This window comes from Acomys russatus, chromosome 10, assembly GCF_903995435.1.
Source record: "Acomys russatus chromosome 10, mAcoRus1.1, whole genome shotgun sequence".
In the NCBI taxonomy this organism is placed as follows: Eukaryota; Metazoa; Chordata; class Mammalia; order Rodentia; family Muridae; genus Acomys; species Acomys russatus.
The window spans coordinates 44,803,774-44,817,077 of record NC_067146.1 but is presented as its reverse complement, the minus strand read 5'-3'; the positions used below and the strand labels follow the sequence as shown (position 1 = coordinate 44,817,077).

Sequence of the window (13,304 nt, the reverse complement as noted above, 5' to 3'; positions counted from 1 at the left end):
GGGTGTTCTAGAAAATTGTAATACAAGAAAGCAGAACTCTTAATCTCTAGTGAAGATACAACTATGTATTAACTATTTTTTATTAAATATATTAAAAGTACTATTCCCAAAGGTTTTTAAAAATCTCAAAATCATGTTTTTCCTCATTTTATTCTTCAAAAATAATGCTTCAGCTAGCATCTGTACAATTCCTGTGTTTGTTACACAACTAATTATACTGAATTATCACATTTCTGTCACCTTTAAAGCAAAATATATATTCTAATATAGTATTGCCTTCTAGTTCCTGTGATAATTATAGATTACCTTTCTTCCCTACTACTCTCCTTTCTTCCTCCTCTTCCTTCCTTATTTTCTTCCTGCCTCTTTCCTCTTTTCTTCCTCCTCCTGTCCCTTCCTTCCCCTCCAGTCTTCCTCCTTTACCCTCCCGTCTTCTCTTGTTTTCTCCTTTATTTTATCTCCTCTTGTTTTCTCCATTTTTCTTCTGTCCTCCGTTCCTCTCTCTTTCCCTCCATCCCTTCTGTCCGTCTTTCTGCTTTTTCACCAGGATATATATTTTGACTATTAAATCTCAATGTAAACAAAACTAGCTATCTGTTTCTAAATGTCCTGTCATTAATGATTCATGGGAAGCAAGATACCAGTTGTTTCTAGTGCCACATCTAGAAACTTTCTGCCCTGTGGTGTATGGCTCAGAATTATTTCTTATAAGGGTAATTATTCTATGCAACAAATTTAACATAATAGCAATAGTTGAAATAATCTAGTACGTAAAAATTCAACTAAATCTGGGGAAAAGCAAGTGAGTCATAGGAATTTAGATGTTAAGAAGTTATCAGGGTAGAATCTACAATAACACTTTAGATATGTATCAATCAAAGGTAGAAGATGGAGAAAATATCATTAACCAATTGCCAATCAATTGATATGGTCCACATTTACCAATATACTAAATATGTTTTTAAAATTGTTAAAAATTTCATAAAATATTAAAGGTTCCTTTAATAACATATTGTAGGAAAGTAAAAGGTCTTAGAACAAATAGGTTGCTTTTACTCTACCTGTATATCATGAAAACTAGTTCATATAGTTTTTGGAAATAAATTTTGGTCTTTAAATATCATATATTACATTTCCATAAAACCAAATATCCCTCTTCAAATATAGGAAGCATGATGTCAATGTAAGTCTTGTTTAATTGAAAAATACAATAATTTTGGACTAAAGTTACTGGAACTAAAGGGTCATTAATATATAATATTTATATTAGCAACTTTCCAGCTTTTTGCATCTATTTATTTTGTGTGCAGACATGCATTTGTGGTGTGTGCGTGTGTGTGTGTGTGTGTTTGTGTGTGTGCATGTGTGTGTGTGTGTGTGTGTGTGTGTGTGTGTGTGTAAGTCATGGTAATCATGTGAAGGTAACAACTTGTGGCACCTCGTGTCCTCCTTCACCCAAACATAAAAGAAATTTCTTTTTCTCAGCACCAAAGAGAACTTTCTCCAAAATTCACTATATAGTTTGTCATAAGAAAGTCTCAGGAGATAGAAGAAAACTTAAATAACCCCTATATCTTATCAGACCACCATGGATTAAAGCTGGATTTCAACAACAAAAACACCAGAAAGCCTACAAACGTATGGAAAGTGAAAAAATTTCTACGAAATGACTACTGGATTAGGGGAGAAATAGTAAAATTAAAGACTATCTAGGAAAAGAAGGCACAACATACACTAAATTTACGGACACAATGAAAATGAGTGGTAAGAGGAATGTTCATAGCACTAGGTGCCTTCATAAAGAAATTGGAGAGACCTTGTACTAACGATTTAAAAGCACACCTGAAAGCTCTACAATAAAAAGAAGCAAACACACCCAAGAAGATCACATGGCAGGAAATAATCAGAACCAAGGCTCAAAAAACAAACAAACAAAAACAAACAAAAAACAAACAAACAAACAAACAAACAAAAAACCCCAGAAACAAACACTATAAAGTATCAACAAAACCAAGAGCTGGTTGCTTGAGAAAAATCAACAAGATAGACAAACTCTTAACCAAACTAAGTAAAAGCCAGAGAGACAATATCTAAATTAACAAATTAAACAAAGAAAGAGGACATTAAAACAGACACTGAGGAAATCCAGAGAATCATAAGGTCATACTTCAAAAGCTGTATTCCTCAAAATTAAAAAGTCTAAACAAAATGGACAATTTTCTTGATAGGCACCTCTTACCAAAGTTAAATAAAAATAAAATAAACAATTTAAGTAATATTATAGGCCCTAAGAAAATAGAAGCAGTCATTAAAAGTTGCCTACCCACCAAGCCCCCAAAAAAGCCCAGGGCCAGATGGTTTCAACACAGAACTCTACCAGATTTTCAAGGAAGAGCTAATACCAATATTTCTCAAAACAGAAACAGAAGTAACCTAGTACAACTCATTTCATGAGGCCACAGTCACCCTAAGATCTAAACCAACCACACAAAGATTCAACAGGGAAAAAGAATTTCAGACCAATCTCTCTTATGAACAATGATGCAAAAATACTCAATAAAATGCTTGAAAGCAAAATCCAAGAACACATCAAAAACATCATCCACTATGATGAAGTAGGCTTCATTCCAGGAATGTAGGGTGGTTCAACATAAGAAAAGCCATCAAAGTAATCCACCGTATAAACAAACTGAGAGAAAATAAACCACATGACCATCTCATTAGATGCTGAAAATGCCTTTAACAAAATCAACATTCCCTGAGTGCCACCAGGTCTCCCCCTCCAGGGGATATGGTCAAATGTGAGGCACCAGAGTACGTGAGAAAGTCATATCCCACTCTCCACTCGATTGTGGAGAATGTTCTGACCATTGGCTAGATCTGGGTAGGGGCTTAAAGTTTGTCCTTGCCAAGAAGAGACTTGATACCCTATGAGCATATACAGGGGGAGGTAATCCCCCTCAGGAACAGTCATAGGGGAGGGGAATAATGGGAAAATGGGGGGGGAGGGAAGAATGGGAGGATACAAGGGATGGGATAAACATTGAGATGTAACAAGAATAAACTAATAAAAAAAAAAAAAAGAAAACAACAACAACAAAAATCAACATTCTTTCATGTTAAAAGTATTGGAGGTATCTGGGATACAAATACTGCACATAAACATAATAAAGGCAATTATATAACAAGCCAATCACCAACATCAAATTAAATGAAGAGAAACTTAAAGCAATTCCACTAAAATCAGAGACACACTCTCTCCATATCTATTCAATATAGTACTTAAAGTTCTAGCTAGAGCAATAAGACAATTTCAAGTCTTAAGGAAATGTTCAGCATTGTTGGTTATCAGGGAAATACAAATTAAAATGCCCCAGAGATTACATTTTATACCAGGCAGAATGGTTAAGGTAAAAAAAAAAAAAAAAAAAAAAAAAAAAAAAACTCAACTGATTGTACACGCTGACGAGGAAGTGTAGCAAAGGAAACACTCCTCCATTGCTGGTAGGAAAGCAAACTTATACAACTACTTGAGAATCAATTTGTCAGAGTCTCCGAAAATTGGGAATAGCTATACCTATAGACCCAACTATACCACTCCCTGTCATGTACCCAAAAGATGCTCCACCATAGCAGAAGGCCACTTGTTAAACTATCTTCATAGCAGCTTCATTCATAACACGCAGAAACTGGAAACAATCTAGATGTCCCTCAACTGAAGAATGGGTAAATAAAATGTGGTACATTTACACAGTGAAATATTACTCAGCAATTAAAAACTAAGTCATTATGAAATTTGTAGGCAAATGGATAGCACTAGGAAAGATAATCCTGAGTGAGGCAACCCAGACCCAGGAAGACAAACATGTGATGTTCTCATTTTTAAGTGGATATTACCCAGAATGAACAGTATAACCATCTACAAACCATAGACCCAAAGAAGCTAACTAACAAGGAGACCCTAAGGGGAATGCTTGAGTTTCACTGAGAAAGGGAAATAGATTAGACATTGGGGTGAATAGAGGGAGGAGCCTGCATAGGGGAGGAGGTGGGAATGGGAACAAGAAGGATGAAGTGAGGGGACAACAGAAGATGAGATTATTGTGAGAGAAAACTGGATTAGGGGTGCATCTCTAGTATGATCTAGAAACCTAGGACAATGGAAACTCCCAGGAATCTATGAGCACGATCCTAGATAGACTTCTAGAAATACAGGATATGGAGCCTGAATTAGCCCTCTCCTGTAACCAGGCAAGATTTCCAATGAAGAGATTGGGACTCCAACTCAACCACAGAATCCCGCAATTTGTCCTGCCCACAAGATGTTCAGAGATAAAAGATGGAGCAGAATTTGGGGGAAGAACTAACCAATGACTGGCCAAGCTTGGGGGCCATGCCATGAGAGGAAGCCTACTCCTGACTCCAATAATGGTATGCTGCTTTGCTTGCAGACAGGAACCTAGCGTAACTGTCATTGGATAAGCTTCACACAGTAGCTGATGGAACATATGCAGAGACACACATCCAAACATCAGGTAGAGCTTGGAGAATTCCATGGAAGAGGGAGACAAAGTATTGAAGGAGACAGAGCTGTGAAGGACATCAAGAAAACCTACAGAATCAACTAACCTGGGCCCATAAGTACTCATAGAGTACTGTACTGCCGGCCGGAGAGCATGCATGAGGCTAACCTAGGCCTTCTGCACATATGCAACAGTTGTGTATCTGGATCTCCCTCGAGTAGTCCTAAAGTTGGAGCAGAAGCTGTCTCTGACTCTGTTCCCTGCCTTAGGATCCCTTTCTCCTAACTGGGATGCCTTGCCTGGCCTCAATAAAACAAGATGCAAGCCTTGTCATACTGCAATTTGATATGTCAAGGATGGTTGATATCCATGATAGGCCTGCCCTTTTCTGAGGAGAAGGGGAGGAGGGGTGGAAGGAGGTAGAGGGAAGGTGAGAGGGGGTGACTGAGAAGGGAAGTTTTGATGGGAATGTAAATAAATAATTTAAAAAGAAAAAATATTCGGAAACATTTCACTAACATTTTCATAAAAATAATTGAAATAACTCTCTTCGACTTAGTAGGAATAAAGACTCAAAAACAATTGAATGTCCTGTCAGAAGCTAGGGTCCCTTTATACATATCTTGTAGACATTGAACTATACTGAGTCTACTGAGGGCACATTACTATTATTGACTCATCTGGACTAGTAGAGGTTTAATCATTCATTAATTTTGGTAAGACTTTTTTTGTGAGAATCTTATTTAAATTAATGGTGTCATTGGAACTAAAATAGTTTTCTTACTGAGAAGTTAGGATGTGCTTCCAAAATATGTCAGTTTTACATATAGAAAATATAAGGAAGAAATATACTATTATTTTCATACCAAACTGAGTATCAAGTGCTTTGGGATAAATTATGTGGTGATAGACATATTTCATCATGATTACCTTCTTCTTGTCATAGGTAGAATTTTTGACTTGCTTCTTACTAATATGACCTACCAAAACTGATATGCAGCCAGCATTGTGGTTATATATACTAAAAGAAATGCTATGGGACCCTGCTGAATAAGGTTGAAGTCTGTCTTCTCTGGAGAGCCATTTCTGCATGTGATCTATGTTGGTGGACTCCATTTTCTCGACGGGGTTCTCGCTCCACCTGATCTGATATCACCAGAACTTGTAAGAAGCATCACATGGCACTCAGGGAATATTACAAGCCTGACCCTTTCCTGATGAGGAACTTCACCAATAATCACAGGGAATTCCTGGAGGTACACCGCCCTATGCTGAGATCCTCTCCTATAGCAAATGATCTCTAATCCTACTTAAAAGTCATCCCCTCACACATATGATAATTAAGTAGTTTTCTCCTTCTTGTGATAAGGCCCCTTGTTACTGACTGTAAATGAGGCCCTGTTACCACTGTATGCAGATTAACTATCCTGGTTCCCTTAGCCCTAGCAAATCAGAACATTCACTCTTAAAACAACTCCTCACTCCTCAAGGTTTATAAATAAAGGTTTGCTGGCTTGCTGGAGGTGCTCACTTTTGTGCTCACTTGCTCATCATTGCTCCACCATGACCTTTGGAGACTCCATTTATTCCTGGGGGAATTGCCACTAGATGCCCAGAGGTCTAGGCAGCAATGGTAAAACTGCTTTTGCAGCTGCTGGGGCCTGCATCAGCACTGCTGCTAGCTTGATGCTGACCCCCCTCCCCTGGTGAGACTGGGAATGTGGCCTAGTGCCCAGTTGACTGGCCTCACCCTAAAGCATTGCAGTTGCCCCTGAATGAGAAACAAGCCCTTGGGACCTTTGCTCTCAAGGTCTCCAGTTCTCATACAGAGGCAAGCAGCCCTCAGGATATGGGACCCAGGCTATCCACCAGCAGAAAAATCTTAGCAATCCTGGATGACAGTCCTGCAGGACTTCCAGTGTATTCTGTTTCTATGAGAGACCCTGAGTGAGGGACATGTGGCACAGGACTGAGGACACTTTCTAATTAACAAGAGTGGTCCCTCTTAACAGCCATCAGGAGGAACTGGAATTCAGACCTACAACCTTAAGGAGCTAACTTTCACAATTCTCTGCTTGAGGTTGGAAGGAGCATCCCATATTTAGAGAGAAACAAAGCATGAAGTATAGATTTGCAAGATCATAAGTAGGCTGCCCATTTAAGCCAGGAAAATGTCGGCACCGTTAATGTATATTGCTTCAAATATTACTCAGTTTGTTATGCAGTAATAAGAAACCACTAATATGAGAATAAAAGCTGTATTTTTAGCCTTCTGTGCATGAACATGTGCTAAATATTATCTTGTTATCAAACCTTGCAGAATATTAATATTTATAGTACTTAGAAGGCAGTGAGCAATCAATGTTAGAGAATGGGAATGAAAAGGAAAATAATCTTCTGGCCTTTGTAACAGGCTCATTTCCACAACGATGGGGTTCTGGAACAACAGGAGCAGTGATCACCTACCATTTATACAATGGCACTAAATAAAGAATACATGTGTAGTTCAGCTGATATCTTCCCAAGTGAGACTAAAGCATCAATGTTAATAATGTTGAAAATAATATCTGAATCTTTTAACTGATTCATAGCACATGCCTTTAAAACAGCATGGTCTCATTAGACCTTGAGGCAGAGGAGCAGGAAGAAACCCTTCTTTCCTTCTTACATGTGAAGAAATAAGGCTTCGCTGACATATATGGAAAGGAGTAGAGTCTATACTCTTAATCCATGTGAATGACATAGTTGTGAATTTTCTGCCTAGTTTTGGGCTTTAAAAAATCATTCTGAAAGTATCATGCCCACATTCCTCTACTCAGTTGTTGAATGTGAAGGAAGTGATATCCATGAGATCATCAAAAGGGGAAAATACTAAGATATGAAAACAACAACAATGATAACAAATAATTTGAAAGCCAGACTGTCAGTGAAGGCTGAAAAGAAATATTCATTGCTTATGTAGCCTACATGTTATTGTGCACAGATAAATTTAGAATGGGTTAAGTGATTTGGGATTGATTATGATGTTGTCAGTGTAATTTCTATTTTTCAACGGCTACAAATATTTTAGGACATGCTCATGTATCTGTGAAATATTGTCAGAATGGAAATGCATAATTTTGAAATGATAGGTTTTACTATTCCATTACAACATGATATTTGTATAGATATATTATTTTAATAAATAAACAGATGACTATTTAGGTGGTTTAGTTTGACAGTCTGTAAGTGTAAATGAGTACATGCATAAAGGCCTGGCCATAAAATTTCCCAGGAGCCAAATTTTTGGGTGATAAATTGAGAGACTGATGTATTCACAGAAGTTCTAAAGTTGCTGACTCATGTAAGTCTATAAATAAAACTCAGGTGTCCAGACTATTTTTATACTACAGATTGAAACTCTTGTTATTTCTCTGCATTCTGTGGGTGATAAAAATACAACCAGTCCGTTTTCCATGCCTTTTTTGACTGGTACCATGCCATCCTGTTCACACTGGATTCTATCACACTGGAAATACAAGGCAACATAATTTCAATCATTACCTAAGTTACTTGTGGTCTAGATGTTTTATTATGAAAATAAAGGAAACAGACACAGGTATTTGTACCTGGAGCAGGATGCTGCTGTGATAAATTTGACTGTGTGGCTCTTATAATATTGAAGTGATTTTGTGGGAGAGTTGGGAACTTGGATTGGAAAACTGTTGAGTGAGGTGGGTAGAGATTAGTGGGACATTTTTGTAGCAGCTTGGAAGCTGTGGAGTGCCGAGAAGTAAGTGAACTGTTATGGCCCAGTTCCTAAAGTCATAGTGGAGAACTAGAACTTTATCAGCATTAAAAAAAAAAAAAAAAAAAAAAAAATCTGGCTACATTCTGCCTGGGTCCTGGAAAAGTTGCAAAAGGCTAAATTAAAATGTAAAGTACTAAATTTTTGTCAAACAAATTCTTAAGAAGTTGCACTGTTATCCTTGTTGGTCGTAGAAACTTCATTTTGGAGTGATCAAGGTCAATGCAGAGAATCGTAAGTGGTAAAATGCTCATAAGTGACCCTGAGTGTACACCATATGAAGTCCTGTGTCCTCCAACCCCCTGTCCAAGGATTCAGGCATCATTGTGGTAAGGGAGAAAGGAAGAATATATGATCCAGAGAATTAGAGAAGAATGAAGTAAGGTTATGTATTCTGAGCATTAGATAGTTGTTACACACATGTACTTATAATAGGCGTGGTGACGTACATGAGACTAGAACAAGATCAAGGCAGTCAAAATTCTGGCATGGATGTGTGAGAGGCTTGCTGAGGTCTTTAGTCAAGGAGCTATTGGCAACTGATGGCTGCTCAGGGAAGAGAACGCCGTTTTTCTTTGGGGTATGGCTACTGATAGATAGTCTATGCTCTAGTGGATGGCTTCATAAACATAGGCATATGGACAGAATTAAATGGGTTATAAAATACCAAAAGACATGAAGTGGGCAGGGAGAATAGACATAGGCACATGGGCATAGCTAATTGAATTATAAAACAAAGACATGAGAGTAGGGCGGGGGAATGTGTTGGTCTTGAAATGATTTGAATGAAAAATGCCCTCCACCACCTTCTGTACTTGAATACTTATTGACACTATTTGGTGGAGAGTATGGACTTGTTAGGATATAGTCTAATTGAAGAAGGATGTATATTGCTGCCAGATGGTTTTGAGACTATGTAGTCTTGCTTCACTTCTAGTTCACTTTCTGGGTTTTCTGTGAGACAACATGTGATGAGCCACCTTCCTGCTCTAGCATGTCATTGCCATGCGTTTCTAGCCCTTATGCACTCTCATACTGCAATCATAAGCCACAATAAACTTGTCCTTCTAAAAGTTGCTTTTGTTCATGGAAATTTATGATATCATGAAAGAAGTAACTCCTAAAGAAGGTATCTGAAGGGAGTTTGAAGATTCATATGTGTAGAAGGCATTATATTTATGTATGATAATTTCAAAGAATAAATTAAAATATTGAACAAAGAATTGCTGGAAAAGAACTTAATAGCTATGCATCATAACAAAATAGTCAAAGAATTTATCTTTGTAAGAACATATGGGATGTGAACTCTATGCCATTATTAGGTAATTTTCAGAGTATAAAATGTATATGTCAACTGCATTACAGTGTACTTTCAACTCTTACTATGTATATGTGCCCATGTGTTTTCAAACATAGAGAGAAAAGGATGAAAACATAAGATATAAAATTAAGATGGTTCTCTTTTTAGCTTTATGCATTATATCACTGTCATCTACAGTAAGGGAATTATAGTATATATGTATGTAAACATGTATCCATACCCTTATATGTATAAGAAGGTTGAATGTATATAATTGTGGACATTTAAAGATTATAAGTTGAGAGTTAGATGAGCATTTTGACTTTGAGATTCGCAGCCAAAGGGAAAGTAAATATATAGTCTTCATAAGAAAATGAAATGTAGTTTTCATATTTTATTAGCATAAAATATGGAAATTAAATATAGGGAAAATTGTATGTCTAGTTTGTGAACATATTTAGATATTCAGAAATAATTTAATGAAAATATTGATATTCATATAGTCATTGTTACATGCTTTATTTCAAGTATTTTGTAAGTACTTGGAAACAGAATTCTACCTGGGGACTTTTAACATTTTGAATCAAGACTGAATCATAGTCTTTATGGTATATCTATTTGTTGTCCCTATACCAAGATTTAACAGCTACAGAAAGTGATTAAATAACTTTTAATATTTTTATTATTTGGAAGTATGACATAAGAATTTTGTTGGTGATAATATATTTAACTTATCTATTGATTAAAATATTACACATATGGAAAAAATTCAAAAAAATCATACAAATCTTTTTAGATTTATCTTTCTAGACTTTGAATATAAATGTAGTTTCTGGTGTCCTTCACTGCTTGTTGAGAGTGTATATAAATGTATAACTCACTTCCACTTATACTTTTTGAATTTTTCTTGCAGACAGGAAAACTCTCCTTTGCTCACCAAACAAAGTAGATTTTATTTTACACCAGACAAAGTTGCCCAGATCAGTTAAATAACTGACAGCTCATGTTGCCGACTGTGTGGTGCAAGGAGAACACTCATCTGTTGCTGGTGGGAGGTGCAAACTTGTACAGAAGCTGTGGAAGTCAATGTGGCAGTTCCTCAGGAAGCTAGGAATAGATCTATTCTCAGGGTCTATTCTCAAAGGAATAAAGCCTGGAAGCTTCTCTAGCATCTCATACATGCAAAGGCTACTACATCCTACTATAGAAACACTTGAACAACCATGTTGATTTCTGCCTTATTCACAATATCTAGAAACTGCAAACAGGTAGATGTCTGTCAGTGGATGAATGGGTAAAGAAAATGTGGCATATTATTCAGCCATTTAAAAATGAAATCCTGAAATTCATAGGCAAATAGATGGAGCTACAAGAAATTACTCTGAGTAAGGTAACCCTGACCTCCAAAGACAAATACGCTATGTATTAGCTTATATGAAGATGCTAGCTGTTAAGTCTTTAATAAGCAGGCAATAGTCTTCATAACCACAGAGGTAAGGTACTGGATGGGAGAGATGGACATCCCTAGATAGGGGGAATAAAATATTTATGGATGGACAAATTGAGTAAGACTCAACAGGAAGATCAAATGAAGAAGGGTAAGAAAGAGCGAGTGATGGGAGTACAGTTAAACTGAGGTCCACTTGAGGAATTGTATGGAAATCTAATATAGCAGAAACTTCATATATATATGTTGATCTACGTGAAATGGCCAAAAATGGGGGTTGGGGGCATTTGATAAAGATGTTGGATAAGGAGGACTCATGAGAACCAACAAAATAACTCAGGCTATTGTCAAGACTATCAGATGTTTTCCACAAACTGATGAGAAGGCCTCATGGTGAAGACAATACCCAGAGGACTCATTGAACATGGGGAAGTCAAGCTGGTGTCCACAGAAAGATTTCACCCTATTGATTAATGTTCAGGGTACTGTAAGGTATACTACATGCTACCAAAGAAAAAAGGTACACAACAGCCTAGATATAAACCCTTTCATTTTCAACGATGAGCTACCTACTAAATGCAGAATTCCAATAGTGGCACAAAGCTTTTGAGAGTAACCAACCAAAATCTGACTGGATTTAAGGTCTACTCTATGAGATAAGACACATCCACAAGATAGTTTGGGAGGCCAAGAACCTGAGATAAAGTAGGCTAGGCACCTATGGGAAAACCATATACTACTGTTTTGTTGAAACTATGTATATAAACATATTACCTTTAAGACCAGGTCTCATGCCCAGCAGTAGATGGCTAACATAAAGTGAACTCAATGGCGTGTGTGTGTGTGTGTGTTCTTTGTCTCATAATGCTTTGTTCATGAATTACAAAAAATATCTAACAGGCTGTTTGAATTTGTATTATGTTTTCCAGTTTTGTGTTTTTATGGAATTTCTGTGTACTTGAACAAATGTGTTTATGTGTTCTTGTGCTTTTTTCTTTGGCTCATTTTCTTGTTTGTTTTGTCCTGTTCTAGTTCTTTTTATTTTATTTATTTTTATTACAATTTATATTCTGTTGATTTTCTAAGGACAGAGAAAAAAGCGGGGGATTCACATGGAAGAGGAAGAGAGGAAGAATCGGGAAGAATTGGGGAAGGAGAAATTGCAATAACATTGTATGGAAAAACATCTATTTTCAGTAAAAAATAGAAAAAGATATACATTCTGAAACTTTCACAGTAAAGTGCCAGATTCATTATATATCCATTTAAAATGAATGAGAAGGTGGAATGGAGCACAAGGCTTTTCCAAATTTTTTTTACATCAATGACCAGAACATATGCATGATGGGGAGTAAGGATGATGGTTAGAAACACCTATTAGGGAATAGTATGTCAGTGATTAACAGCAAAATCAGGAATCGAAATGTGTCCTTGTGTGAAAGAGAATTATGACAATTATATTTATAACAGTTTTATGAGATAAAGCTTCTTTGGTCTGTGGTTTATAGTATGATTATTCGGTACTATATGGCTGATAGCCACCTACAACTGAGAACGTACCAAGTGTGTCTTTCTGGGTCTGGGATACCTCACTCAGGATGATAGTTTCTAGTTTTATCAATTTGCCTGCAAATTCCTGATATTCTTGTTTTTAGTAGCTGATTAGCATTCCATTGTGTAAGTGGCCCAAATTTTCTGTGTCCATTCTTTAGTTGAGGGGCATCTGGGTTGTTTCCAGTTTCTGTCTATTATGAATAAAGTTGCTGTGAACATAGCTGAGCAACTGTCCTTGTGGTATGGTGGAACATCTTTTGGGTATATGCTCCGGAGTGCTATAGCTGGGTCTTAAGGTAGATCTATTGCCAGTTTTATGAGAAAGCTTCAGATTGATTTCCACAGTGGTTGTACAAGTTTGCACTCCCACCAGCAAAGGAGGAGTGTTCTTCTTGCTTCACATCCTTTCCAGCATATGCTCTCACTTGAGTTTTTAATTTTTGCCATTCTGACAGGTATAGGGTGGAATCTCAGAGTCATTTGGGTTTGTATTTCCCTGATGACTAAGGCGGTTGAATACTTCTTTAAGTACTTCTTGGCCATTAGAGATTCTTCTGTTGAGAATTCTAGGTTTAGCTCTGTACCACATTTTTATTGGATTATTAGGCTTGTTGGTGTGTATTTTACTCTACTTATAATAAATGGAGGGATAAAGATGGACAGAGATTGAGGGAATGGGCAACCTATTGAGAT

The 13,304-nt window shown here is 36.9% G+C and overlaps 1 protein-coding gene across 1 annotated transcript in view; it reads right to left on the bottom strand.

The window, feature by feature from the left end:
• Pclo (piccolo presynaptic cytomatrix protein) overlaps window positions 1–13,304 on the bottom strand; it is a 328,544-nt gene that overhangs the window by 106,761 nt on the left and 208,479 nt on the right. The window lies entirely within an intron of this gene.